Here is a 22,365-nt window from a genome sequence, read left to right as displayed (position 1 = left end):
ATTTCTATGAGACGTATGGTTCCTAGAGTTAATTCCTGTCTTTTGTGCCAGGATCCTTCTTGGAATGAAAAAAATATATGCACAGTTCCCTGAATAAAGTGTGCCGTTCTCCGTCTCCACCCACAGATGGCAATCACACAGATATTTATTACCAACAGATGGCTGCAATACAGGAGTAAGACTCAAGTACGTGTGGTACACTTAAGACCAACACGGCAATCCAAAGTTATTTCCCACCTACACAGCGAAGAAGGAATCAAATTCCAATCGAGAAATGATTACGTCTTTCCCCAGAGTTTCTGATAGAAAAAGCAAATAAAGCTTGTCGAATGGGCTGGAAGCCTCCCCAGACTATAATGGTTTCTTTTTCCTCATCATAGATGGCACCTACTCTCCCTACTGCTATCAATCTGTCTTCTTTTGGGCATCTTTCTATCTCTATCTCACAATCTCCTTCAGCAGGTTTCATTCTCTCTTTATGTTCTTTTGTCTCCCCCTGTCTCTCTTCCTCTAAGTAAAATAAATTCTTGAAAGACAGCTTAATCCTTTGAGAGAGAGATTGGGTCAACTTTTGAACTTTATGCAGGAAAATATACCCAATGCTGACTTTCTCATCAAGAAGTTACCTGTAACCCCAAACCTTCTAAAGCCCTAGTAATTCTTCCTGTTTGCTTTCCCAGTGATTGAAGCTTGTGTGCTGAGTGTGTGATGAGAAAGTTACTCTTGTTCAGATCAATGGACCTCAGGAGAGTCACTATGTTTTTCTTTTACACAAGAAACCACCATCAGCCTCTAAGTCTTATCTCATTTATAACTATTTAAAAAAAAAAAAACAAAAATGATGTGTCTTGTGGGTCTCTCTTCATTTGCTTACTATTTATACTGATTTTTTTTGGTTTTGGCATTCATTTCTAATCAGGTTGATATTCTTACATTTGGTATTCCCCCCAGCATGGCTTTTTCTAATTGTGGCCTGAAAGGCAGCCATTTTAAAGGGGGTTCACTCAGGAAGGAAGAAAAAGGCACAGTTTCTTCTGGGAAACTTTCCCAGCAGAAGTCAAAATTATTAGGATTTCCTTGGTGGTCTAGTTGTTAAGACTGTGCTTCCACTGCAGGGGTCAAGGGTTCAGTCCCTGGTTGGAAAAGTAAGATTCCGCATGCTATGCAATGTGGCCAGGAAAAGTAAAGAAAATAGGGAGTGATTAAAAATAAAATATAATAAAAATTATTCTTAAGAAGACCACAGAATAGGTTAGGCATCCCTTTAACAGACATCTTCTTTCTGTCTGACTGGGGAATTGTGGGAGGATCCTGTGGAAGGGACCAGAAGCAACCTCTGCCCGTCATTGCAGAGGATATGAAGGATCCTACATGGGGAGACAGAGAAAGTAATGTAATGGAGAGAAGGCCAGGCTGGCTGTGAATCCTAGCTCCGCAACTTACTTAACGTGTCAGAACTTTGGCTACCTCATTTTACAAAATGTACATCCTTCCTAGGGCTTCCCAGTTGGAGCTAGTGGTAAAAAACCTTCCTGCAAATACAGGTATACTTAAGAACATGGCTCAATCCCTGGATCAGGATGATCCCCTGGAGGAGGGCATGGCAACCCACTCCAGTATTCTTGCCTGGAGAATCCCATGAACAGAGGAGCCTGGCGGGCTTCAGTCCATAGGGTTGCAAAAAGTAAGACACGACTGCAGTGACTTAGCACTCACACCCAGATCATCCCTATCCAAGAAAGGTATTATCCATGCTAATAAACCTAACGGTGGCATACACAGCATTAGACACTCACGAGAAGCACATTTACTCCACACAGGAGTTGTTCAAGTTGGCATCTTTCATTTCTCATATGAGGAAACTGAGTCTCAGGTAGCTAATTAAATTTCCCGAAGTTCCAAAAGCAGTAGGCACTCAACCCACACTTAATTAAACTTTCTATCCCAGAACTATCAACTTTCCCCACAAAGAATAGACGGATGCACAGCCCACAGGCTGAATGGTGACAAGAGGGGAAGTTTATCTATGTGTTAGTCTGTTTGTTTGTTTCCCAGGGCTCATTAAATCACACCATACCTCCCCTTCAAGGACATGACAGTCATAGCAGGAGAAGGATGTGGGTGAAAAGCAGAGGGGGACACAGCGTAAACGACAGGGAGAAACAGTGGCGGGGACGTGGAGGCAGCCAATGAATTTGGTGGGGAAATCTGCTTTCCCTTACAACCGTGAAATGCATCACCCCGGTGCGTCTTGATGGAGTGCTGTGTGTAACATTGCTGAGGTTTGAGAACGCCAACACGTCACTCTCTTCTCACATAAGGATTTTGGTCTACTAGGTAAGTAGACCCGAGAGATACACAGGAATTAAAACGCAGTGTCTGCTTTGTGAGTGGTAAAGCTGAATTGCAGGATGATGCTTGTCCAACATGGAAGCATCACTGATGCACTGATGCATTCCATCATGCATGGAATCATTCCATCAGTGATGAAAGTCCAACAGGGTCCCCTGGAATAACTTAGCCATATTCTTCACCAACATTCGCCCAGAGATTCCATATACTTCTAGAGGAATCTAAGATGTTGGACCACCCACGGGCTCACTTTCTACATATACGCATGAATATACAATGTTTGTTTTTCTCTTTCTGACTTAGCTAATTCTCTATGACAGTCTCCAGGTTCATCCACGTCTCTGCAAATGACACAGTTTTGTTCCTTTCATAGCTGCGTAATACTGCATTGTATGCGCGTACCACATCTCCTTTATCCAGTCCTCCATCAGCGGATAGCTAGGTTTCTTTCATGTCCCAACTACTGTAGATCACGCTGCAATAAACACTGGAGTAAATGCATCTTTTAGAATTGCGATTTCCTCTGGGCTGTTGTTTAGTTGCTACGTCATATTTGACTCTTTCACGACCCCATGGATTGAGCCCCGCCAGGTTCCTCTATCCATGGGATTCTCCAGGCAAGACTACTGGAGTGGGTTGCCACCTCCTCTCCAGGGGATCTTCCTGACCCAGGGATCACACCCAAGTCTCCTACAATGGCAGGCAGATCCTTTCCTGGCAGTCACCAGGGAAGCCCAGAATATGGCTGAGCTCTTAGTAAGTATTTGGTTTACTTCTTCAGTGCTGACTTTGTAAAGCAAAAGGAAATATTGCCTGAAATTAATATCAACTTGTTCAAATTTCTGACTCACCATTTTCTAAACTCCAGAGGAATCATTTACCTCAACACCTTTCTCCATGCACATGCAAAAACCTGAGAACCCTAAGAATTCTTTCCTGCTACACATATCTTCACATTAAATGATATTTTTGTACAAAACCAAGTCAATTGCCTAGAAATACTCAGGGGGTCTTGTATTAATTTTTTTGGGTAACTGTGGTTTACAAAGCACCTTTATGTGTGGAGAAGACTAACATTTAGTGCATCAGGTTCTTTACACAATGTACTTCAATGCTCCCAATGGTGCCCTGAGGTAGCTGTCATGAGCCCCACTTCGCAGATGAGGAAATCAAGTGCAAACCTTCATCACGTGATTTGCAAGCCAAGGTCACACCCTGCCCATCGGCAAAGCCCAGTCCCTAAAGGCTGAATCCAGGGTGTTTTCTGCTACTTTGCAAATTGAGAGCAGCTGTAAAAAGGCACGAAGCCTCAAGCAACTAATTACCTTTTTAGTCCTCCCTTTTACCCTCTCTAAAATGGGAAGAATAATATCATCAATGTCATGGTACCTGAGCACATCACATAAGTTGTTACAAATGAACTGCTTGGACCCGTGTCTGGCATATAGGAAGTGTTATTGTCAAGCAGTTTCTTAAAGCAAAAACATAAATTGGTAATCGTTTTGTCTTGGCTTCTGCTGTTTGCTGAGGAAGGGCTTCCTGGGTTCAGGACAGTTTGGAGACTCACCTCTGACAAGCACAGGGAACCAGATAAAGAGCCTGTGCCAGGACTCTCCTGCTTCGTGTTGCCCAGGAAAGGGGTTTTCAACAGTAGTGACATCCAATGCTTCTTTCTGTTATTCATTTATCATTCTGACTTTGAAAAGCATGTTCCGGGCACCCAGGGTCATGAACATCCACACAGTGAAACCCCAGCCTTGCTAATGTCATGGACGCAAGACCTTTCAATGAGGTTTCCCATCCTGAGTTGCAGGGGAATGGCAGAGAGGAAGGGATTTTATTAACTGTGCTGTGACACCACTCCCCGTTTTACTGAAGAGAAAACCGAGGCACAGAGATGGGGAGTGGCTTGTCTCAAGCTGTCTCCTCAACAGCTCTGTGAAGTAGAGGTCACCCATCCTATTTCACATTTTTTCTCTCTACCCAGTGCACAATCAATGCTGCAGCCACTGCAAACTGCATGTGAGCCCCTGTACTCCATCGCCTCTCCTCTTATAGACGCTGCCATCCTTCCGCCAGAAACCTCTCTCTCCATATTGTCCACCTGGCTATTTCCAGCTGTCCATCCAGCTCAGCTCAAGCTCCCACTAGCTGTCACCTGGACTCTGGCAATAGTTTCAGCTGGTCTCCTTCCACTCACACTTGCCTCTCCGAGGAACACTTTTTTTTTTTTTAATATAAATCAGGTTGTGACACGTCTAGTTAAAAGCCTCCAGTGACTTCCAACATCCTTAAGATAAAACCCAAACTCCCTGCTCTGCCTAGAAAGTCCTGTAGAACCTGGCCCTCCCTACTTCTCATCTCACTTCCTGTCCACCCCCCAGAATGCACTCCATCCACACTGGCCTTCCTGCTGCTCCTCAAACACCCTAGGTCTTGCTGGAGGCACTGGCTCCTCCTCTTCCTTGGAACTCTTGCCTTCGCATCTTCACAGAGCCAACTCCTTCTTATCATCCAGATCACAAGTTAGCTTCACTGTCTGAGCCTCCCCATGACCACAGAATTATTTTGCCTCCCATACCCTGGGTATTTCTCTGATAACATTTCCAACTATCTGGTATTATTGTGTTTGTGCATTTACTGACTGTCTGGCCTGGAGAATTCCACGAGCTGTATAGCCCATGGGGTTGCAAAGAGTCGGACAAGACTGAGCCACTTTCACTTCCACTAGATGCTCGACACTATAAAGAAGAAATAGGGTTTTATTGCCATTAATCTTAAGAGCCTAGCCTATTGCCTGGTACAGAGCTGGTGCTCAGTAAACATTTACTAAGTAGATAAGCAAATCAGCTTTCAATTCTGCATTGTAATCCCTCAAGGCTAGTACTTTGGAAAAGCTAGAAAATGGCAATTAACATGTATACCAGTTCCCTTCCAATTCTCTGCTATGTACAATCCATAAACTGGGATTTCCCATGATAGTCCTAAAATATTGGTCTCATCATATTAGGTTACATGCATTGCTTTGTCCAAATGACTGTTCTAATCCACTTGTTCTTGTTTAAGAATGTTTTTCATATACTCACCACACTGATGTTTAAGCTCAAAAATGGACGAGCTTAGTCTTCCATTTGATTAAAGATGCTAAAGATTCCAGTATTAATGTGTCTACTTTCTCTTGGGTAAAGAGTAAAGCCCTCATCTCAGAGTGGCCCCAGATGGAAGGGGGACTGACCCCTGTACAAGGAGTCGAGAGTCTCAGGGTCTCATTCCCTCTGGGAAGTGTCTTAGCAATTACTCAGTGGCTCATCATCCTCTAAAGTACATTGGATGTCTGCTGAAGTCCCTTCCAAGGCAAGAGTGAGATTTATTCATTCAAGAAAGGTAATTATATTATGCCTCTGTACCAAGCACTGTCAAGGTGCTGGGAAAACAGCCTTTAAAAAAGCCCCCAGGAACATCTCTACCTTCAGGAAACTAATGTGATTCTCTAGAGCAAACTCTGCTGTTGAATCATCAAGACATTCGATTTTTCATATGGCATATATTAATTATGACAGAGTTAGTGGTCTCACGTCCTTCCACCCGAGGATGAGACATCTAGTCTTCATCTTCCAGCCTTATGCTTTGTTTTCTACCAGGAGTAAAAGAAACTCCATCCCCATCTATTCCCTTTTCCAGTGGGTTTAGCCAACCCAGTGTTTGACTTGCTGTTCTCTTCTCTTCTGAACTGACAGTGCTCGTGAGATGGGTTAGGGGATCAGCAGACAAAAATGAAGCCACTGCTATGTCTGTGAAAAAAAAAACATGGGTTATATTTCAGAAACCTGGCATTAATCCTCACTTTGCCATTCATGAGACCATGAGAATGTCTCTTCATCTCTCTGGGTCTCAGCTTCCTTATCTATAAAATAGAATGTGGCGGCCATAAAAAATGTACCTCTCAAGTCTTTCACTTCGTGGAATGTAATTGACCAAGGGCCCCATGCTGTCTGAAATCCGTCACCATACTAGCACCACCAGCCAAAGTCTGATATGCCAGGGGTGCTTTTGGGAGAAACAGGTGCATTTCTGGGAAACTTGGGACTACTCTGACCATTGACTTTGGCCTTTCAGCTTTGTCAAAACTTTCTTTGAACTGAAAATCAAAGACTCTTTCGCTACCCCAAATTCCTTCCTCTCTCCTCCATGAGAGTAACACCTGCATCAGGGCCCAGTGATTCTCCCATCCACCACTACTCCCTCACCATTTCCCCTCAAGGCCAATGTCCATAATCAATCTCTTGCAAAGTTTATGACTTCTTAGCATCTGCCTCTTGAAGGACTCAAAGTAACACACTGAGACAATGATGTCCACGTATATCATTGTGAGGACAGTATCATTGAAAATGTTTTACAAATTACACAAGGTTTTATAAAGCATCATATATAATAAACGTATAAAGCATCATGTATAAAGCATCATAAGATATAGCGTAAGATACAGTTTAAGATACATCAAAAAATCCTACATCATTCATTCATTTACTCACCACTTAGGTACTAAACTGGCTTCCCTGGTGACTCAGAGGGTAAAGAATCTGCCTGCAATGTGGGAGATCAGATTCCACCCCTAGGTCAGGAAGATCCCCTGGAGAAGGGAATGGGCCACCCACTGCAATATTCTTGCCTGGAGAATTCCATGGATAGAGGAGCCTTGTGGGCTACAGTCCATGGGGTCTCAAAGAGTCAGACGTGACTGAGCAACTGACACTCTCACTAGGTACTAAACACCCACCCTGAGTTGGGCTCTTGGCAAAGGATCTGAAAATACAAAGGGACTATTTTCTTTCCTGAGATCACAGGATGGAGGAGGTGTTCAGATCCCTCATGATTTAGAATATATTAGGTAATAACGTATTTTGATAGAGACATGAGGGTTGAGGGCAGGGAGTAAGGAAGGAAAAAGAAGGAAGAGAAGAGAAAGAACAGCCATTATGCCAAAGCACTGAAGTGTGAGATGGTGGCTATTCAAGTGCACAGAAAGTTTCTTCAATTGTGCTGTGCTAAACACAGTCTGATGCTCCACATCGGCCTGAGCCTTTTGGGGTCGCAATGGTTGTAACACTTTTGCGGGGAAACTCTTCAGTGTTGTCACCCTTTCATGGCCCCGCATACTCAGCTCAACAACAGACCTCCAAAAGAATATGCTCTGTGTTGTAATTTTCCAAAGGCGACATGATTATAAAACCCAAACAGATGGAAAGACTATTGCAGTGGCGAATAAAGCTGTTAGCAGTTTCCATTTGTAGACAAAACCATTATTTTTGAGCAGATCGCTGCCAGAATTTGATGGATCTGGTACTCTTTGCACCCTCTGCTTTGCAGAAAGCCCTAAAACTCTGTCAGACTTTGCAAACAGTTGTGGGATGTTATTTTTGAACATTTGTTTATGTCCAAGTCATTGGCTCAAAGAGTTTCCCATTTAGCTTGCTGCTAATCTTGAAATTGCCATTAATGTACAGTTTCCAACCATGAAAATTGAACTATGAAATAAACGGCTGTGTGATCATCTTTTATTTAAAATATTACTGCACCCCATCACTCTATGTCAAGGCCTGGCTTGTTTATGAGAGTGCATGATTACATAATTACATGTTAGAAATCATTTGTAAGGAAAATTGATTGGTGTACTTTACAGCAAGGATTTCACCAAAAATAACCCTGTCTCTAGCTGCAGAAATGGAGGGCCAGGTTAGAAAATGACAAAACAACCTCAGGAGCCTGTCACCATCTTGTTTATTTCCCATCACAAGAAGGAATAATTGCTCAAAGAGTAATGAGGAGCAGAGCCATTGACTCTGAATAACTGTGATCCACAAATCAGATTCTAGACAATATTAGGGGCTACTGGAAAGAGTTCTCAACAAAGATTCATGAGCTCAAGTTCTAGTGTCAACCCTGCTGATAACTTCTCAGTAGTGCTCAGCCTCCTAAAATCTCCACTCCTCTGTCAGTAAAATGGGATTTGGACAGCAGTTTGCTCAGGCTAAGACACTGTCCACACAGATGCAGGGGAGATGAGCAGAAGCTCAGGCATGGACGAACATCACTCTGACTAGAAGGTCCATGGATGGCAAGTGGAGGGCTATTACTTAGTGGTCCCTCCTTGCAGCCCTAGGGGTCTCAGATTGAGGCTCTCCAGTCTTTTCTATCGTACCTTCCTGTCTCTTCCCCAGTCTGTGACCATTTTTTTTCCCATGACCTCTGCCAATAGGAAAATTTATCCTATAAAAATGTCTTCTAAATTTGTCTGTAGCAGGTGTTTGTAGCCTTTGTTTCTAGTTCTGCAGATTATTTGTGTCTAAAGATCTGGGAATGAAGAGATCACACCGGTTAAAACCTCAAAATATTACCAGTCCAAAGTAATAGAATAACAATAGCAGCAATTATAGTAATGATACCTTTCCTTTCAATGATATTGGCTTCTCTTGGTAAGTAAACACCATAAAAGGAGGATTGTTGAAGTGCTTATTTGGCTTAAAGAATATATTGTTTAACTCTTTCTGGGCTTTTTTTAAAGTACTGAAGTAATTTAGTTTAGTTGCAGAAAAAGAATGAGAATGCCCATGAAGAAAATACAAGAAGAAGGGGCGAGGAGGAAGAGAGAAGAAAAAGGCAAAGAGGAAGGAGAAGGATGATGAGAAGGAGAATAAAGGGGATAGGAGGAGAAAGGGAAGAAAGGATGAAGCAGGAGAGAGCAAGAGAGGGAGAAGAGAAGAGGGAAGGAGAGGAGAAGAGAAAGGAGCAGTTCATAGCCCCTCTTCAAAATCCCTCCATTCAAAGAGAGCCACCATTAGGGCGTCTTCTTTTATTTTTTTTTTTTTTCCTGTGAAAGTACAGTAAAAATTTACAGGCCTGGAATCACATTGCAATCTGATACTACTACCTGTGTTTTTAACTCAACTGTATATCATAAATAACTTCCTGTGTTCTACTTCTTTGCACCATTTTGGACTGTTGTGTTGTATTCCATTGTATATATGCACTCTAATCCATAAATGTGCTGGAAACTTCTTGGTCACCATATCTTTGCACTTATTCTTACTCATTTCCCTGGCATTTTCCTGAGAATGTTACTGCCATTGTGAAGGTGAAACAGAGCAAAGATTGCCTTGGAAAGCAGATATGTTGAACAAGTTTACAAATGAGACCTTTTCTTATAAACTTATGTGTCTCTTCTACTGGGTTACAAGCTTTTTCAGACTGTTGCCTCCACTTGCTATAACACGTTGATGAGAGCATCTGCTTGCCTCTCCAGTGACCGTGCCCATCCAGCACACAGTTTATATCTCAATAAATAAATGTCAAAATGAAGTAAACTAAATTCTTCCTCCTCCACCGGCAAATCCCAACTGAAAAATCACCTGCTTTTTCTTTGAATACATAGCTTGTGTTTTCCTCCACAGTATTTTATTTATATCCTCTAGCATTTATCCAGGCAGGAGAGTCTCATGAACAGAGGAGCCTGGCAGGCTACAATCCATAGGATCACAAGGAGTCAGACACAACTGAAGTGACTTAGCATGCACGCACTAGCATTTATCACAATATATCTTCTGTGTCTGCACAGTTTTCTCTCACTACATGTTTATCCTCAGCACCTAGAAGATTCTGACATAAAATAATAGAATTAACAGACAGAGGGGCCTTTTTTTTTTTTTTTGCAGCATAAAGTCATACAACAGTGTTGATACTTAATGAATGCTTGCTAAACTGAATTCAATTGAACTGAATTGGTGCTAGGATTTCCAACAGCAGAACTGAAAATATTGCTATCTCTTTATCTCTAGTTTGAAGCTTAACAATCTTTCTGAAGTCCAGTGATGATTGAGCACAGCATGAAATTTCCCCTCTTTCTCACCTATCCAAACCAAAAATGCTGAGACGATTCATGCCCCGTTGATTTTTTCCCTTCTTACAAAGGATAAGGTGAGACATGGTTTACTTGCAGAGATTGTATCGATCTTCATTCTAGAGATGCAATTGGATCTTCCCCTTGCAGAAGTCTGTCACTGACTTTCACTAGGAGAGACAGAGATTGACCATGGGATGTTTTGGGCAAAGTCAAGACTCAGTATTCAAATACAACCAGCCCAGTGAGCTGAAAATTTACCCCATCAAGGCTAACCCTCATCACCTGTTGGATGGGCTCTTTCATGTTACTTCCAAAAAGCATAAAAGTGTTAGATTGTTTAACCTTTTAAATCAAATCAAATCTGTACCCTTTTCAAACTCACTATTGTTATTATCATACTTGTAGGTAGGACACCAAAGAACAGTGTTCAAGCTACCAGACAATTGCGTTCATTTTTCATGCTAGTAAGGTTATACTCAAAATGCTTCAAGCTAGTCTTCAGCAGTACATGAACCAAGAATTTCCAGATGTACAAGCTGCATTTAGAAAAGGGAGAGAAACAAGAGATCAAATTGCCAACACCCAATGGATCATAGAGAAAGCAAGGGAACTCCAGGAAAAAATCTACTTCTGTTTCATTGATTACACTAAAGCCTTTGACTGTTTTGATCACAACAAATTGTAAAAAATTCTTAAAGAGATGGGAATACCAGACCATCTTACCTGTCTCCTGAGAAATCTGTATATGGGTCAAGAAGCAACAGTTATAACATTATGTGGAAATACTGACTGGCTCAAAATTGGGAAAGGAATACATCAAGGCTGTATATTCTCACCTTATTTATTTAACTTATATGCAGAGTATATCATGAGAAATGCTGCGCTGGATGAATCACAAGCTGGAATCAAGACTGCTGGGAGAAATATCAACAACCTCAGATATTCTGATGAAACTACTCTAATGGCAGAAACTGAAGAGGAACTAAAGAGCCTTTTGATGAGGATGAAAGAGGAGAGTGAAAAAGCTGGCTTATAGCTCAACATTCATAAAATAAAAATCATGGTATTCAGTCCCATTCCTTCATGGCAAATAGATGGGGAAAAAGTAGAAGCAGTGACAGATTTTATTTTCTTGGGCTCCAAAATCACTGCAGATGGTGACTTCAGCCATGAAAATTAAAAGATGCCTCTCCTTAGAAGGAAAGCTGTGACAAACCTAGACAGCATGTTAAACAGCAGAGACATCACTTTGCCAACAAAGGTGTGTATAGTCAAAGCTATGGCTTTTCCAGTAGTAATGCATGAATGTGAGAGTTGGACCATAAAGAATTCTGAGCAACAAAGAATTGATGCTTTTAAATTCTGGTGCTGGAGAAGACTCTTGAGAATTCCTTGGACTGCAAGGAGATCCAACCACTCAAGCCTAAAGGAAATCAGTCTTGAATATTCCATGGAAAGACTGATGCTGAAGGTGAAGCTCCAATACTTTGGCCACCTGATGTAAAGAACTGACTCATTGGGAAAAAAGACAAAAAAAAAAAAAAAACCCTGACACTGGGAAAGACTGAGGGCAGGAGGAGAAGGGGGCAGCAGAGGATGAGATGGTTGAATGGCATCACCAACTCAGTGGACCTGAGCTTGAGTGAACTTTGGAAGATAGTGAAGGACAGGGAAGTCTGGTGTGCCTCAGTGGTTGCACAAGACTTGGAGACTGAATAACAACAAAGACAAATCTCAGGACACAGGGTAGATCCTCAACTTCATATATAAGAAGATGGGATGTTACGTGTAACTGAGGAAGAGATGAAAGGCATAGTAGCTTTTCAAAGTATTGATTAAATAATGAATGTTTGTGCTATAAAACAAAATGATAGATGTCCTTTTATTGAAAGGAAATCCAAGTGGCTGCAAGGTAGGAGTCCAAGTGGCTGCAAGGTAGGAAGCCCATTTGTGGACCAAGAAATCAACCAAGAGAAAATTTAAGGCAGCCCATGGCCATAAAGTACTCAAAGGGGACAGAAGTTTTTAAGAAGCAATCTGATGTTTACAGTCATATTAGTCAAATTCAGATTAGAACAGACAGTAACAATCCAGATAGAGTGAAAATTCCTAGAGGAGGTTAATAGATGAGAGAAAATTTTCTTCATGTGGTATTTAAAAGAAGTCAATTTAATGACCAGGGCATTTTAATTGTTTTGGTGGGAGTGTGTTGTTTCATTTTTTATTTTAACCTGTAATTAAGTAAGTATATTTATCAGTTCAGTTCAGTCACTCAGTCGTGTCCGACTCTTTGCGACCCCCATGAACTGCAGCATGCCAGGCTTCCCTGTCCATCACCAAATCCTGGAGTCCACCCAAACCCATGTCCAAGTCGGTGATGCCATCCAACCATCTCACCTTCTGTCATCCCCTTCTCCTCCTGCCCTCAATCTTTCCCAGCATGAGGGTCTTTTCAAATGAGCCAGCTCTTCGCATCAGGTAGCCAAAGTATTAGAGTTTCAGCTTCAACATCAGTCCTTCCAATAAACACCCAGGACTGATCTCCTTTAGGATGGACTGATTGGATCTCCTTGCAGTCCAAGGGACTCTTGAGTCTTCTCCCACACAGCAGTTCAAAAGCAGCAATTCTTCACAGCTCAGCTTTCTTTATAGTCCAACTCTCACATCCATACATGATCACTGGAAAAAACAATAGCCTTGATCAGATGGACCTTTGTTGGCAAAGTAATGTCTCTGCTTTTGAATATGCTCTCTAGGTTGGTCATAACTTTCTTTCCAAGGAGTAAGCGTCTTTTAATTTCATGGCTACAATCACCATCTGCAGTGATTTTGGAGCCCAAAAAAATAAAGTCAGTCACTGTTTCCACTGTTTCCCCATCTATTTGCCAGGATGTGATGGGACCAGATGCCATGATCTTCATTTTCTGAATGTTGAGCTTTAAGCCAACTTTTTCACTCCCCTCTTTCATGTTCATCAAGAGGCTTTTTAGTTCCTCTTCACTTTCTGCCATAAGTGTGGTGTCATCTGCATATCTGAAGTTACTGATATTTCTCCCGGCAATCTTAATTCCAGCTTGTGCTTCTTCCAGTACAGCATTTCTCATGATGTACTCTGCATAGAAGTTTAATAAGCAGGGTGACAATATAGAGCCTTGATGTCCTCCTTTTCCTATTTGGAACCAGTCTGTTGTTCCATGTCCAGTTCGAACTGTTACTTCCTGACCTGCATATAGGTTTCTCAAGAGGCAGGTCAGGTGGTCTGGTATTCCCATCTTTTTCAGAATTTTCCACAGTTCATTGTGATCCACACAGTCAAAGGCTTTTGCATAGTCAATAAAGCAGAAATAGATGTTTTTGTGGAACTCTTTTGCTTTTTTGATAATCCAGCAGATGTTGAATTTAACTCAGATGACCATTATATCTACTACCGTGGGCAGGAATCACTTAGAAGAAATGGAGTAGCCATTATGGTCAACAAAAGAGTCCAAAATGCAGTACTTGGATGCAATCTCTAAAAAGACAGAATGATCTCTGTTCGTTTCCAAGGAAAACCATTCAATATCACAGTAATCCAAGTCTATGCCCCAACCAATAATGCTGAAGAAGCTGAAGCTGAACAGTTCTATGAAGACCTACAAGACCTTTTAGAACTAACACCCAAAAAAGATGTCCTTTTCATTATAGGGGACTGGAATGCAAAAGGAGGAAGTCAAGAAACACCTGGAGTAACAGGCAAATTTGGCCTTGGAATATGGAATGAAGCAGGGCAAAGACTAATAGAGTTTTGCCAAGAAAATGCACTGGTCATAGCAAACACTCTCTTCCGACAACACAAGAGAAGACTTTACACATGGACATCACCAGATGGTCAACACCGAAATCAGATTGATTATATTCTTTGCAGACAAAGATGGAGAAGCTCTATACAGTCAGCAAGAACAAGACTGGGAGCTGACTGTGGCTCAGATCATGAATTTCTTATTGCCAAATTCAGACTGAAATTGAAGAAAGTAGGGAAAACCACTAGACCATTCAGGTATGACCTAAATCAAATCCCTTATGATGATACAGTGGAAGTGAGAAATAGATTTAAGGGCCTAGATCTGATAGATAGAGTGCCTGATGAACTAGGATGGAGGTTCGTGACATTGTACAGGAGACAGGGATCAAGACCATCCCCCTGGAAAAGTACCACATTCATGTGATAGAATACCAGCCAGCCATCTCTTTTAAAATTTAAAAATCATTGAGCTTATGGCTCCAAGACACAGTTTTGTGGAGTCTTTTGTTTTGTTTTGTGTTTTGGCATCCCCTCTCAGCATGCAGGATCTTAGTTCCCTGACCAGGGATTGAACTTGTGCCCCCTGCTGTGTAAGTATGGATTCTTGACCGCAGGATCACCAGGGAAGTCCCCAAGACACAATTTTAAATGAAAAAAAAAGTGCAGAATCATTCTGCCTCAAGCTTGTTTCAAGATATATGTACGTGTTTTCGTATATGTTCACACAAAAAGTTTCTAGACAAATACAAAATCAACATTAGTGCTAGACTCTTCTTCAGAGGAGGATAGGAGGCGGGGGGACCTGCACTCCTCAAATGTGAAAAATTCTCATTGCAACTGATCTAATTCTATATTATTTGCACTGTTTGAATGTTTCATCCTGTTCACTTACTAGGTTATTTTTAAGTAATTTGTTGTTCAGTCACTAAGTCACATTTGACTCTTTGCAACCCCATGGACTGCAGCACACCAGGCTTCCCTGTCCCTCACTACCTCCCAGAGTTTGCTCAAACTCATGTCCATTGTGTCAGTGATGCCATCCATCTCATCTTCTGTCGCACCCTTCCCTTTCTGCCCTCAATCTTTTCCAACATCAGGGTCTTTTCCAATGAGTCAATTCTTTGCATCAGGTGGCCAAAGTATTGGAGCTTCAACTTCAGCATCAGTCCTTCCAATGAATATTCAGAGTTGATTTCCTTTAGGATTGATTGATTTGATCTCCTTTCTGCTCAAGGGACTCTCAAGAGTCTTCTCCAGCACCACAGCTTGAAAGCATCTATTTTTTAGTACTCAGCCTTCTTTATGATCCAGCTCTCATATCCTTACATGACTACTGGGAAATTCATAATAGAAAGATAGTGTCTTAGGGAGAAAAGGGGGAGAACCAAGAAGTCCCAACTAATTTTAAACGGTGACATAGAATGTTGAGTAGCGTTGAAAAGTAATTCTCATGGTGGAGCAAGGTGAGCAAGGCTGAGAGAATTGGTCCTGAAATTCAAACTCATAACAAGGAATCAAACAACCAGCAGTCACTGGCCTTGACAGATAAACAACAAGAAGCATTGACCCTCAGCCTGATTACAGGATGTAACAAGAGAATATTTTGGCTATATTCCCATGACACTGAAATATCTGATGAAAACAAAAGCATACAGGCAAAGACCTAGTTACCCTGCCCGCATGATGTGCTGTCTCAATCTGGATACATAATGTGGACTATTGACTGACTTAAATTTCCATGTGGGCACTTAGAATGGGGGAAAATGAGAGACATTGTTAAGAATGCCAGTAGGGGACACTTAGGAGAAAACGTCTTCTTCTTTCAAGCTCTTGATTATAACAAAAGTGGAATTCAGAAAGGGTTAATAGTCTCCAAAATCAACGGAATTTACCTGTTCCACCTGTAATGTGTAAGTTCCCAAACAGGATTAGCATAACTTGGCAGAAACACCAATAAATTCGAGGTCAGAAAATCTCAAGCCTCAGGTGTAATTGTAATATTTTCACTTAAATTTTAGACCTCAGTTCTGTAATGAAAGAGAACTACAGAATTTCACAGGTAACTTAAGTATTCAATAGAAATCAGAGGAGTCCAGTATTCATGTCTGCTTCCAATGAGACATCACAGACACGTGCATGTGTGCAGACATATACGCTTGCAACAAAACTTTAGAATGTTCTTAAACGCTATAAAACCTATTCACAGACTCTGGACAAGAGTCTCTACTAACATTATACCATATATTCATTCTCATGAAAGATTCAAGGTCAATGTTTAATCCAAACAGCGTACTAACACCACTCCCTTCATATACCAAAGACATTTTATCAACTGTTATTTCCTTCCCTCAAAGCTTAACAATCACCTCATTTTAGACACCCATAACAGCTAGGGATGATGGCAGCCTCTATTTTTGAAGAACTACCCAACACCTATCAGATGTTTGCACACAGGCCCCAAGATTCCTAACCACATAGTTAATAACATTTTAATATATTGCCTCTCTTTTGAATCCAATTTTAAAGAAAGATCTTAAAGAAGCCTGCCCAAGGAATGTAAAAGGAATGGATGTGTTTTTCAATAAATTCATTTAAATATCCATATTATGGGATATTTATTCCTCTATCCATCTTTTACTCAGTATTCCTATCAGCCACAGGGCAATTACTAATACATACATTTCTTATTATTTCCTCTCACATTTCCTTCAATTGAAATTAAGCCTCACAGACTAACATCTTCTATCACATTGCCTTTTTTACATGTCAGACTTGATCTTTTTCCCTGAACTTTACTAAGTGATGTTTACGTCCATTTTCAATTTCAAAAAATATATATAATGTATGAAGTCTCTTCTAATTTTTAACTTATCACAGTGCCATACTTTTCTTCATGCCATGCCCTCTTTTTCCACTGCTCTCTCTCCACTCCACCCCACATAAACTCTGCTACCTATAAAACTCTATACAATTAAAATGAGTCTCAGTGGGAAAAAAAAAAAAAATCCCATGAGGACCCTCAGGTTACTGGTCTACCTTGAGATGTTAAGCTTTGAAATAGTCTGCTCTTCCATGCTGGAGGGCCATCAACCTCTCTCTCCAAGAAGAAGGAGATAAAGGCTACTCATCACAGCCCATCTCTGCTTACTCTATTTATCAAGAGTAGGAGAGAGACTAAGAGGCTTGCCTGAGATGCTTCCACAGTCTGGTTCATCTGCTCTTCCATCAGGAGGAAAGCTTTTGTTACCTGATCCATCTTCCTCTCGCGTTTCTTCTGCATATAAAAAAGGGGCAAGGTATCTGGATGGTCCACTGCACCTAAAAGGAACCAAAAACATTCATGTCCAGGACATTCACTTTTGGGTAACTGACTCCCCTCCTGGCGCAGCTGCATGTGACCATAGCAGGCATTCTGAACTCATGGACCAGCTAGGGTCCATGATGCTCCAGGTTCACACATCACGGTATCCCCATCGCTGCACCATACCTCTGACCCATCCTTAAGAACTCAGCTCAAGCATCCTTTCCTCTGAGAAACTTTCCTTCAGACACCCCATCCCCCAGCTGGGTCTCGGCCCATTTCCTGGGCTTTCCCTTTATGTTGTTTTTGCATCCTCTTCACACCTTGAGTGCAGTCCTTATCACACTGTATTGCAGTCTGGTCTGTTTTCCTCAATAGACAGTGAGCTTTCTTCTGAATTGCAGTTAAGGTACTTCCCAGGCAATCCAGTGGTTAAGACTCTACTCCCAGTTCAGGGGTCATGGGTTTGATCTCTGGTTGAGGAGCTAAGACCCCACATGCCTTACTGCATGGCCAAAAAAAAAAAATCCAGTTAAGAAAATTGATCAATTTAACTGAATTGTCACTATGCGCCAGGCATGACACAAAATACTTCAGATAGATTAGCTCATTGATTTCTCCCACAGAACACATAACTCCCTCACATTTTACAGAGAAGAACATTCATACTTGGAAATGTAAGTAACTTGCACAAGGTCATACAACTAGAGTCAGGATTAGAACCCAAGCAGCCCAATACCTACAATTTTAATCACTATACTACTTCACCTTTCTTTAAGACACAGAATTCTGAAAGATGAACAGTCCACTGGGTAGGCATCAGAGAGCAGGCATTCTGAACTCAATAACCTACAGATGTAAAGGTTCAGATGCACAAAGTAAGACGGAGTTTATGAGAGAGTAGTGGCTGGTGATTCATAGAACTCGATGAGGAAAAAAAAAAAAAAACTCTTGAAAAATTTGGTTTTCCGAAATAAAGGATTTAGAACTTGGACTTCATCTTTTAACCAGCCTGGGATCACTGAGGGTTTTAATTAGAAATGGGACAAGATCATACTTACATTTTAGAAAGATACTTTTTACAATCTTATTTATTTATTTTTGGCTGTGCAGGGTCTTCGCTGCTGTGTGGGCTTTCCTCTAGCTGCGGTGAGCAGGGGCTACTCTTCATTGCAGTTCCTGGGCTTTCTCATCACAGTGGCTTCTTCTGTCATGGAGCACGGGCTCTAGGGTGAAAGGGCTCCATCAGTGGCAGTTCTCAGGCTCTAGAGCACAGGATCAATAGCTGTGGTGCACATGTCCAGTTGCTCCACCGCATGTGAGATCCTCCCAGACCAGGGATTGAGCCCATGTCTCCTGTATTGGCAGGCAGATTCTTTACCACTGAGCCATCAGGGAAGCCGAGAAAGATCATTTTGTTGGCAGTGTGGATGCTTTAAGAGAATAGAATTTTAAAGTTGCGCTGGGCAATAAAGCAATGAATAGTGCATGTCGAGCATTGTACCAGGTTCTAGACTTGCAGGCACCAGGTAGAGGGAACTATAAGAACGAAGAATAACGGTCCCTAACCTCAAGACCACTGCGGAGTGGCTATGGAGGGAGACATACACAACGACAAAAGACGAATCAGGACTATACACTAAGTGAGGGCACGAGTTAAAATAGGAACAAAATGCTGGGAGAATGCAAAGATGCAAACGGTTAATACATGTCACATTTCCGCATTTTCTTCCTGTGTCCTGCCAGTATCCTATAAGAAAGCAAGAGGTGAAGAGAGGAAATAGGCTCTGTGCAAAAAGCTGAGGGGAGGATGAGATGTGCAAACATGTGACACCACTCCTCCATGTAGGTCCACAGAAGACATCATTAATGAACTGCTCCTTCCAGACCCATAGAGACATCATCAATGAGCTCCCCGATCCAGGCCCAAAGGTATCATTAATGATCTCCTCCATCTAGGCACACAGGAATGATCAATGAGCTCCTTCATCCGGGCCCGCAGAAGACAACATCAGTGAATTCCTCTATCTAGGCCCACAGGTATCAGCAATGAGATCTTGCATCCAGGCTCACAGAAGACATCATCAATGAACTCTTCCATCCGCATCCACAGGAATCGTCAATGAGTTCCTCCACCCAGATTAGGTATCATCAAGGAACTCCTCCATCCAGGCCCACAGAGGACATCATCAGTGACCTGCACCTTCTCAAACCAGGTTGGTTTTCAAGTTAAAGCTATTCTTCCCTTGCCCCGAGAGGGCTCAGACTTCTGATGTGAGGTGAATGGTTACAGTAAAGGGTAGGCTACATTAGGATGAGAAAGAAAGCACGTTTCCATCTTCAATTTATCCTGGTGCTGTTCCAAGTAAGCACAAACTATAATGTACGTGATCATATTTTCATTTCAGTGTTTGTGACTGGTCTGTTCATATTTTCTATTCTTTCCTGATTCACGCTTGGAAGGTTGTACTTCTCTAAGAATGTGTCCTTTCTTCTAGGCTGTCCATTTTACTGACATATACTTAATGGTAGTAGTCTGTTACAATTCTTTGTATTTCTGTGGTGTCAGTTGTAACTTCTTTTTCATTGGAAAGTACTTAAAAAATGCTGTTTCAATCGGAGGTGAGAAAAATAATTGCCTTTTCTCTGTCCCAAGCAGGACAGCCAAGCAGATGTCCATGGTATAACTTAGTGGTCATGGAGAGTGACCTTGCCCAAGGCCTAACAGCTTAAAAAACTGCACAGTAGTCTGAGGGTGACTGCATATGGGAAAAGATGGGGGAATGATATTTTGATTAAAGACTGCTGATATAAAGCCACTTTCAAAGTCCTTTCTGCCCTCATGTAACTTCTATGGATATAATACACAGTGTGTCAGTTCCTCAGTTGTGTCCAACTCTTAGCGACCCTACGGACTATAGCCCACCAGGCTCCTCTGTCCACAGGATTTCCTAGGCAAGAAAATTGGAGTTGATTGCCATTTCCTCTTCAGGGGATCTTCCAGACCCAGGGATCAAACTCCCGCCTCCTGTATCCACTCTATTATTACAGGCCGATTCTTTACTGCTGAGCCACTAGGGAAGCCCAGGTGTGATGGTGATGGACTTCCCCTGGCAACTGCCCCCTCTAGAAACCTCCAGGAACTATAATTGGCCAGAGAAGAGAAAGAAGCTCCCGTGGTAACCCTTAAGGAGCTACCTACATAATCCTTCTGGCATATTTATGAAGTTGGCATGAACATCTCCATTGAATAGATGAGAAGAACAAAGGATGGATTATTTTGGTAACTTTCCCACAGAAGCCCAGCTCTTTGGCAAGACCAGGATGTGAACTCAGGTCTGTTCATCCGAAAGGATGCTCCAGCCTCTGCATCTTGAACTCTTCCCATGGATAGAGCCATACTTTAGTAAGTTCTGTCCAGAAGGCCTGGCCAGAATGCTGGGCCCACTGACCTTCACTTAAACCATTCCAGGCAGCAGAAAGAAGGCCAGCGGGAGAACTACACACAGTTGGCCCCTCTGTGCAGGAAAGAAGCAGGAAAATCCAGATGTAGCCCTTGGGAGCAAGCAAAGGAAGCCAAGGTGTCTTTTATCAATAATCCCCTTCACCTTAACCCAAAAAACCCACATTATAGTTTGTTATGATTCTGGCAGATTGAGACTAACATTGGCTTTTTTTTTTAATATAGCATCACAGGCTCAAATAATACTTTGTGGCAGAACTGAAGTCATCCAGGATAATCCTGTTTGGTTAATGCCCTTATCTGCGTGGACTGGGTGAACATGGCCTGCTGAAAAGACTGATGAAAGGTCTGCCAATGTAAGGGAGTGCCATCTCATCCTTTCATTTACAATCATGTTCCGCAGAAAGAAAATGAAGCTTTAAAAAGAGACATTTTTTTATATGCCTTATCATCCCTCCTGTCAAAAACAGACTTAGGTCCAAATAAAGGATGGCCCAGTTGGAAGCATAAGACAAGTAACAGTTTGTTCAATGGTTTTGTGTTATAGTGGGTCCAGGTCAGATGATTTCAGCAAAATTGAAGGGGTTCCTTCCCTACGCTTTTCTCTCAAGTTACCTTTAACTGTAACAGATTTTCATCTTACATGTTAATTCTAGAATCTTTAACTATCCCCCACCGCGCCCCCTTCCCCCCCACCGCCCCAGCCATTCTTACCCCAATTCCCATGAAGATGAGACTCCACTCGTGTCTTCAAGAGAAGTGGATGAGTTTGAGAGTTCTGCAGAAGTAGCTTCCAGGACTTGGTAGTAGATGAGATATTAGGAAGAAGAGGATAGAATCTATGAAGACTCCCAGGGCTCTCTACAGAGTTCCTCCTCTTCTCATTAGTGTATCAGGAAGAAGCAATAGCCCCAGTTCTACACAGGAAATTGCCCTCAAAGAAAAAAAAAAATGCCATTTCCGCTTGATGGTCCAGAAGCTAAAAATACACATACTTTCACATAGTCAACTAAAGAAAGAGAAATATGAACATGAGTTTGCAGCAGAAAAATGTATAGATAGACTCCTGACTTACAGCAGGAAGAATCAACAAAAGATAGCCCATTGGAATTTCAGGTCATTCCAATCCCAGTTATCTCTTAGTTAGAAAAGACTTGTGCAAATAAAGGTAAAAGTTCTGGATAAGCACTTGGTTTAACTACCTTTTGCTTTGATGTACTCAGTGTGTTGGCAACTTTGAGAATTCTCAAGAATTTCTTACTATATACACCTCCTCGTTCTGCACTAGTGTACTCAGTCTTGTCCAACACTTTATAACCCCATGGACTGTAGCCTTCCAGGGTCCTCTGTCCATGGGATTCTCCAGGCAAGAATACTGGAGTGGGTTGCCATTTCTTTCTCCAGGGGATCTTCCCAACCCAGGAATCAAATCTCCTGTATCTCTTGCATTGCAAGCAGATTCTTTACCTGCTGAATCAGGAGGTTCAGTACATATATCGCTTTATCCATCCTAAAAGTAACCTCCCTATATATGTTTTTTCTTTTGTTTATAAAAGCAGACACCAAAGCAC

The 22,365-nt window shown here is 41.8% G+C and overlaps 1 long non-coding RNA gene across 1 annotated transcript in view; it reads right to left on the bottom strand.

Moving 5' to 3' along the window:
* The window catches only part of LOC138442731 (uncharacterized), a 68,878-nt gene extending 46,993 nt beyond the window's left edge, over window positions 1-21,885 (bottom strand). Inside the window, exons 1-3 of the long non-coding RNA XR_011257864.1 lie at window positions 21,509-21,885; window positions 18,393-18,557; window positions 17,218-17,348 (exon numbers count right to left, since the gene is read on the bottom strand). This is a non-coding gene — a long non-coding RNA (uncharacterized lncRNA). The remainder of the gene's footprint in view (window positions 1-17,217; window positions 17,349-18,392; window positions 18,558-21,508) is intronic.
* Between the last annotated feature and the right edge of the window lie 480 nt (window positions 21,886-22,365).

This window comes from Ovis canadensis, chromosome 6 (assembly GCF_042477335.2).
Source record: "Ovis canadensis isolate MfBH-ARS-UI-01 breed Bighorn chromosome 6, ARS-UI_OviCan_v2, whole genome shotgun sequence".
NCBI lineage: Eukaryota > Metazoa > Chordata > Mammalia > Artiodactyla > Bovidae > Ovis > Ovis canadensis.
This window is presented reverse-complemented; position numbering and strand designations above follow the sequence as displayed.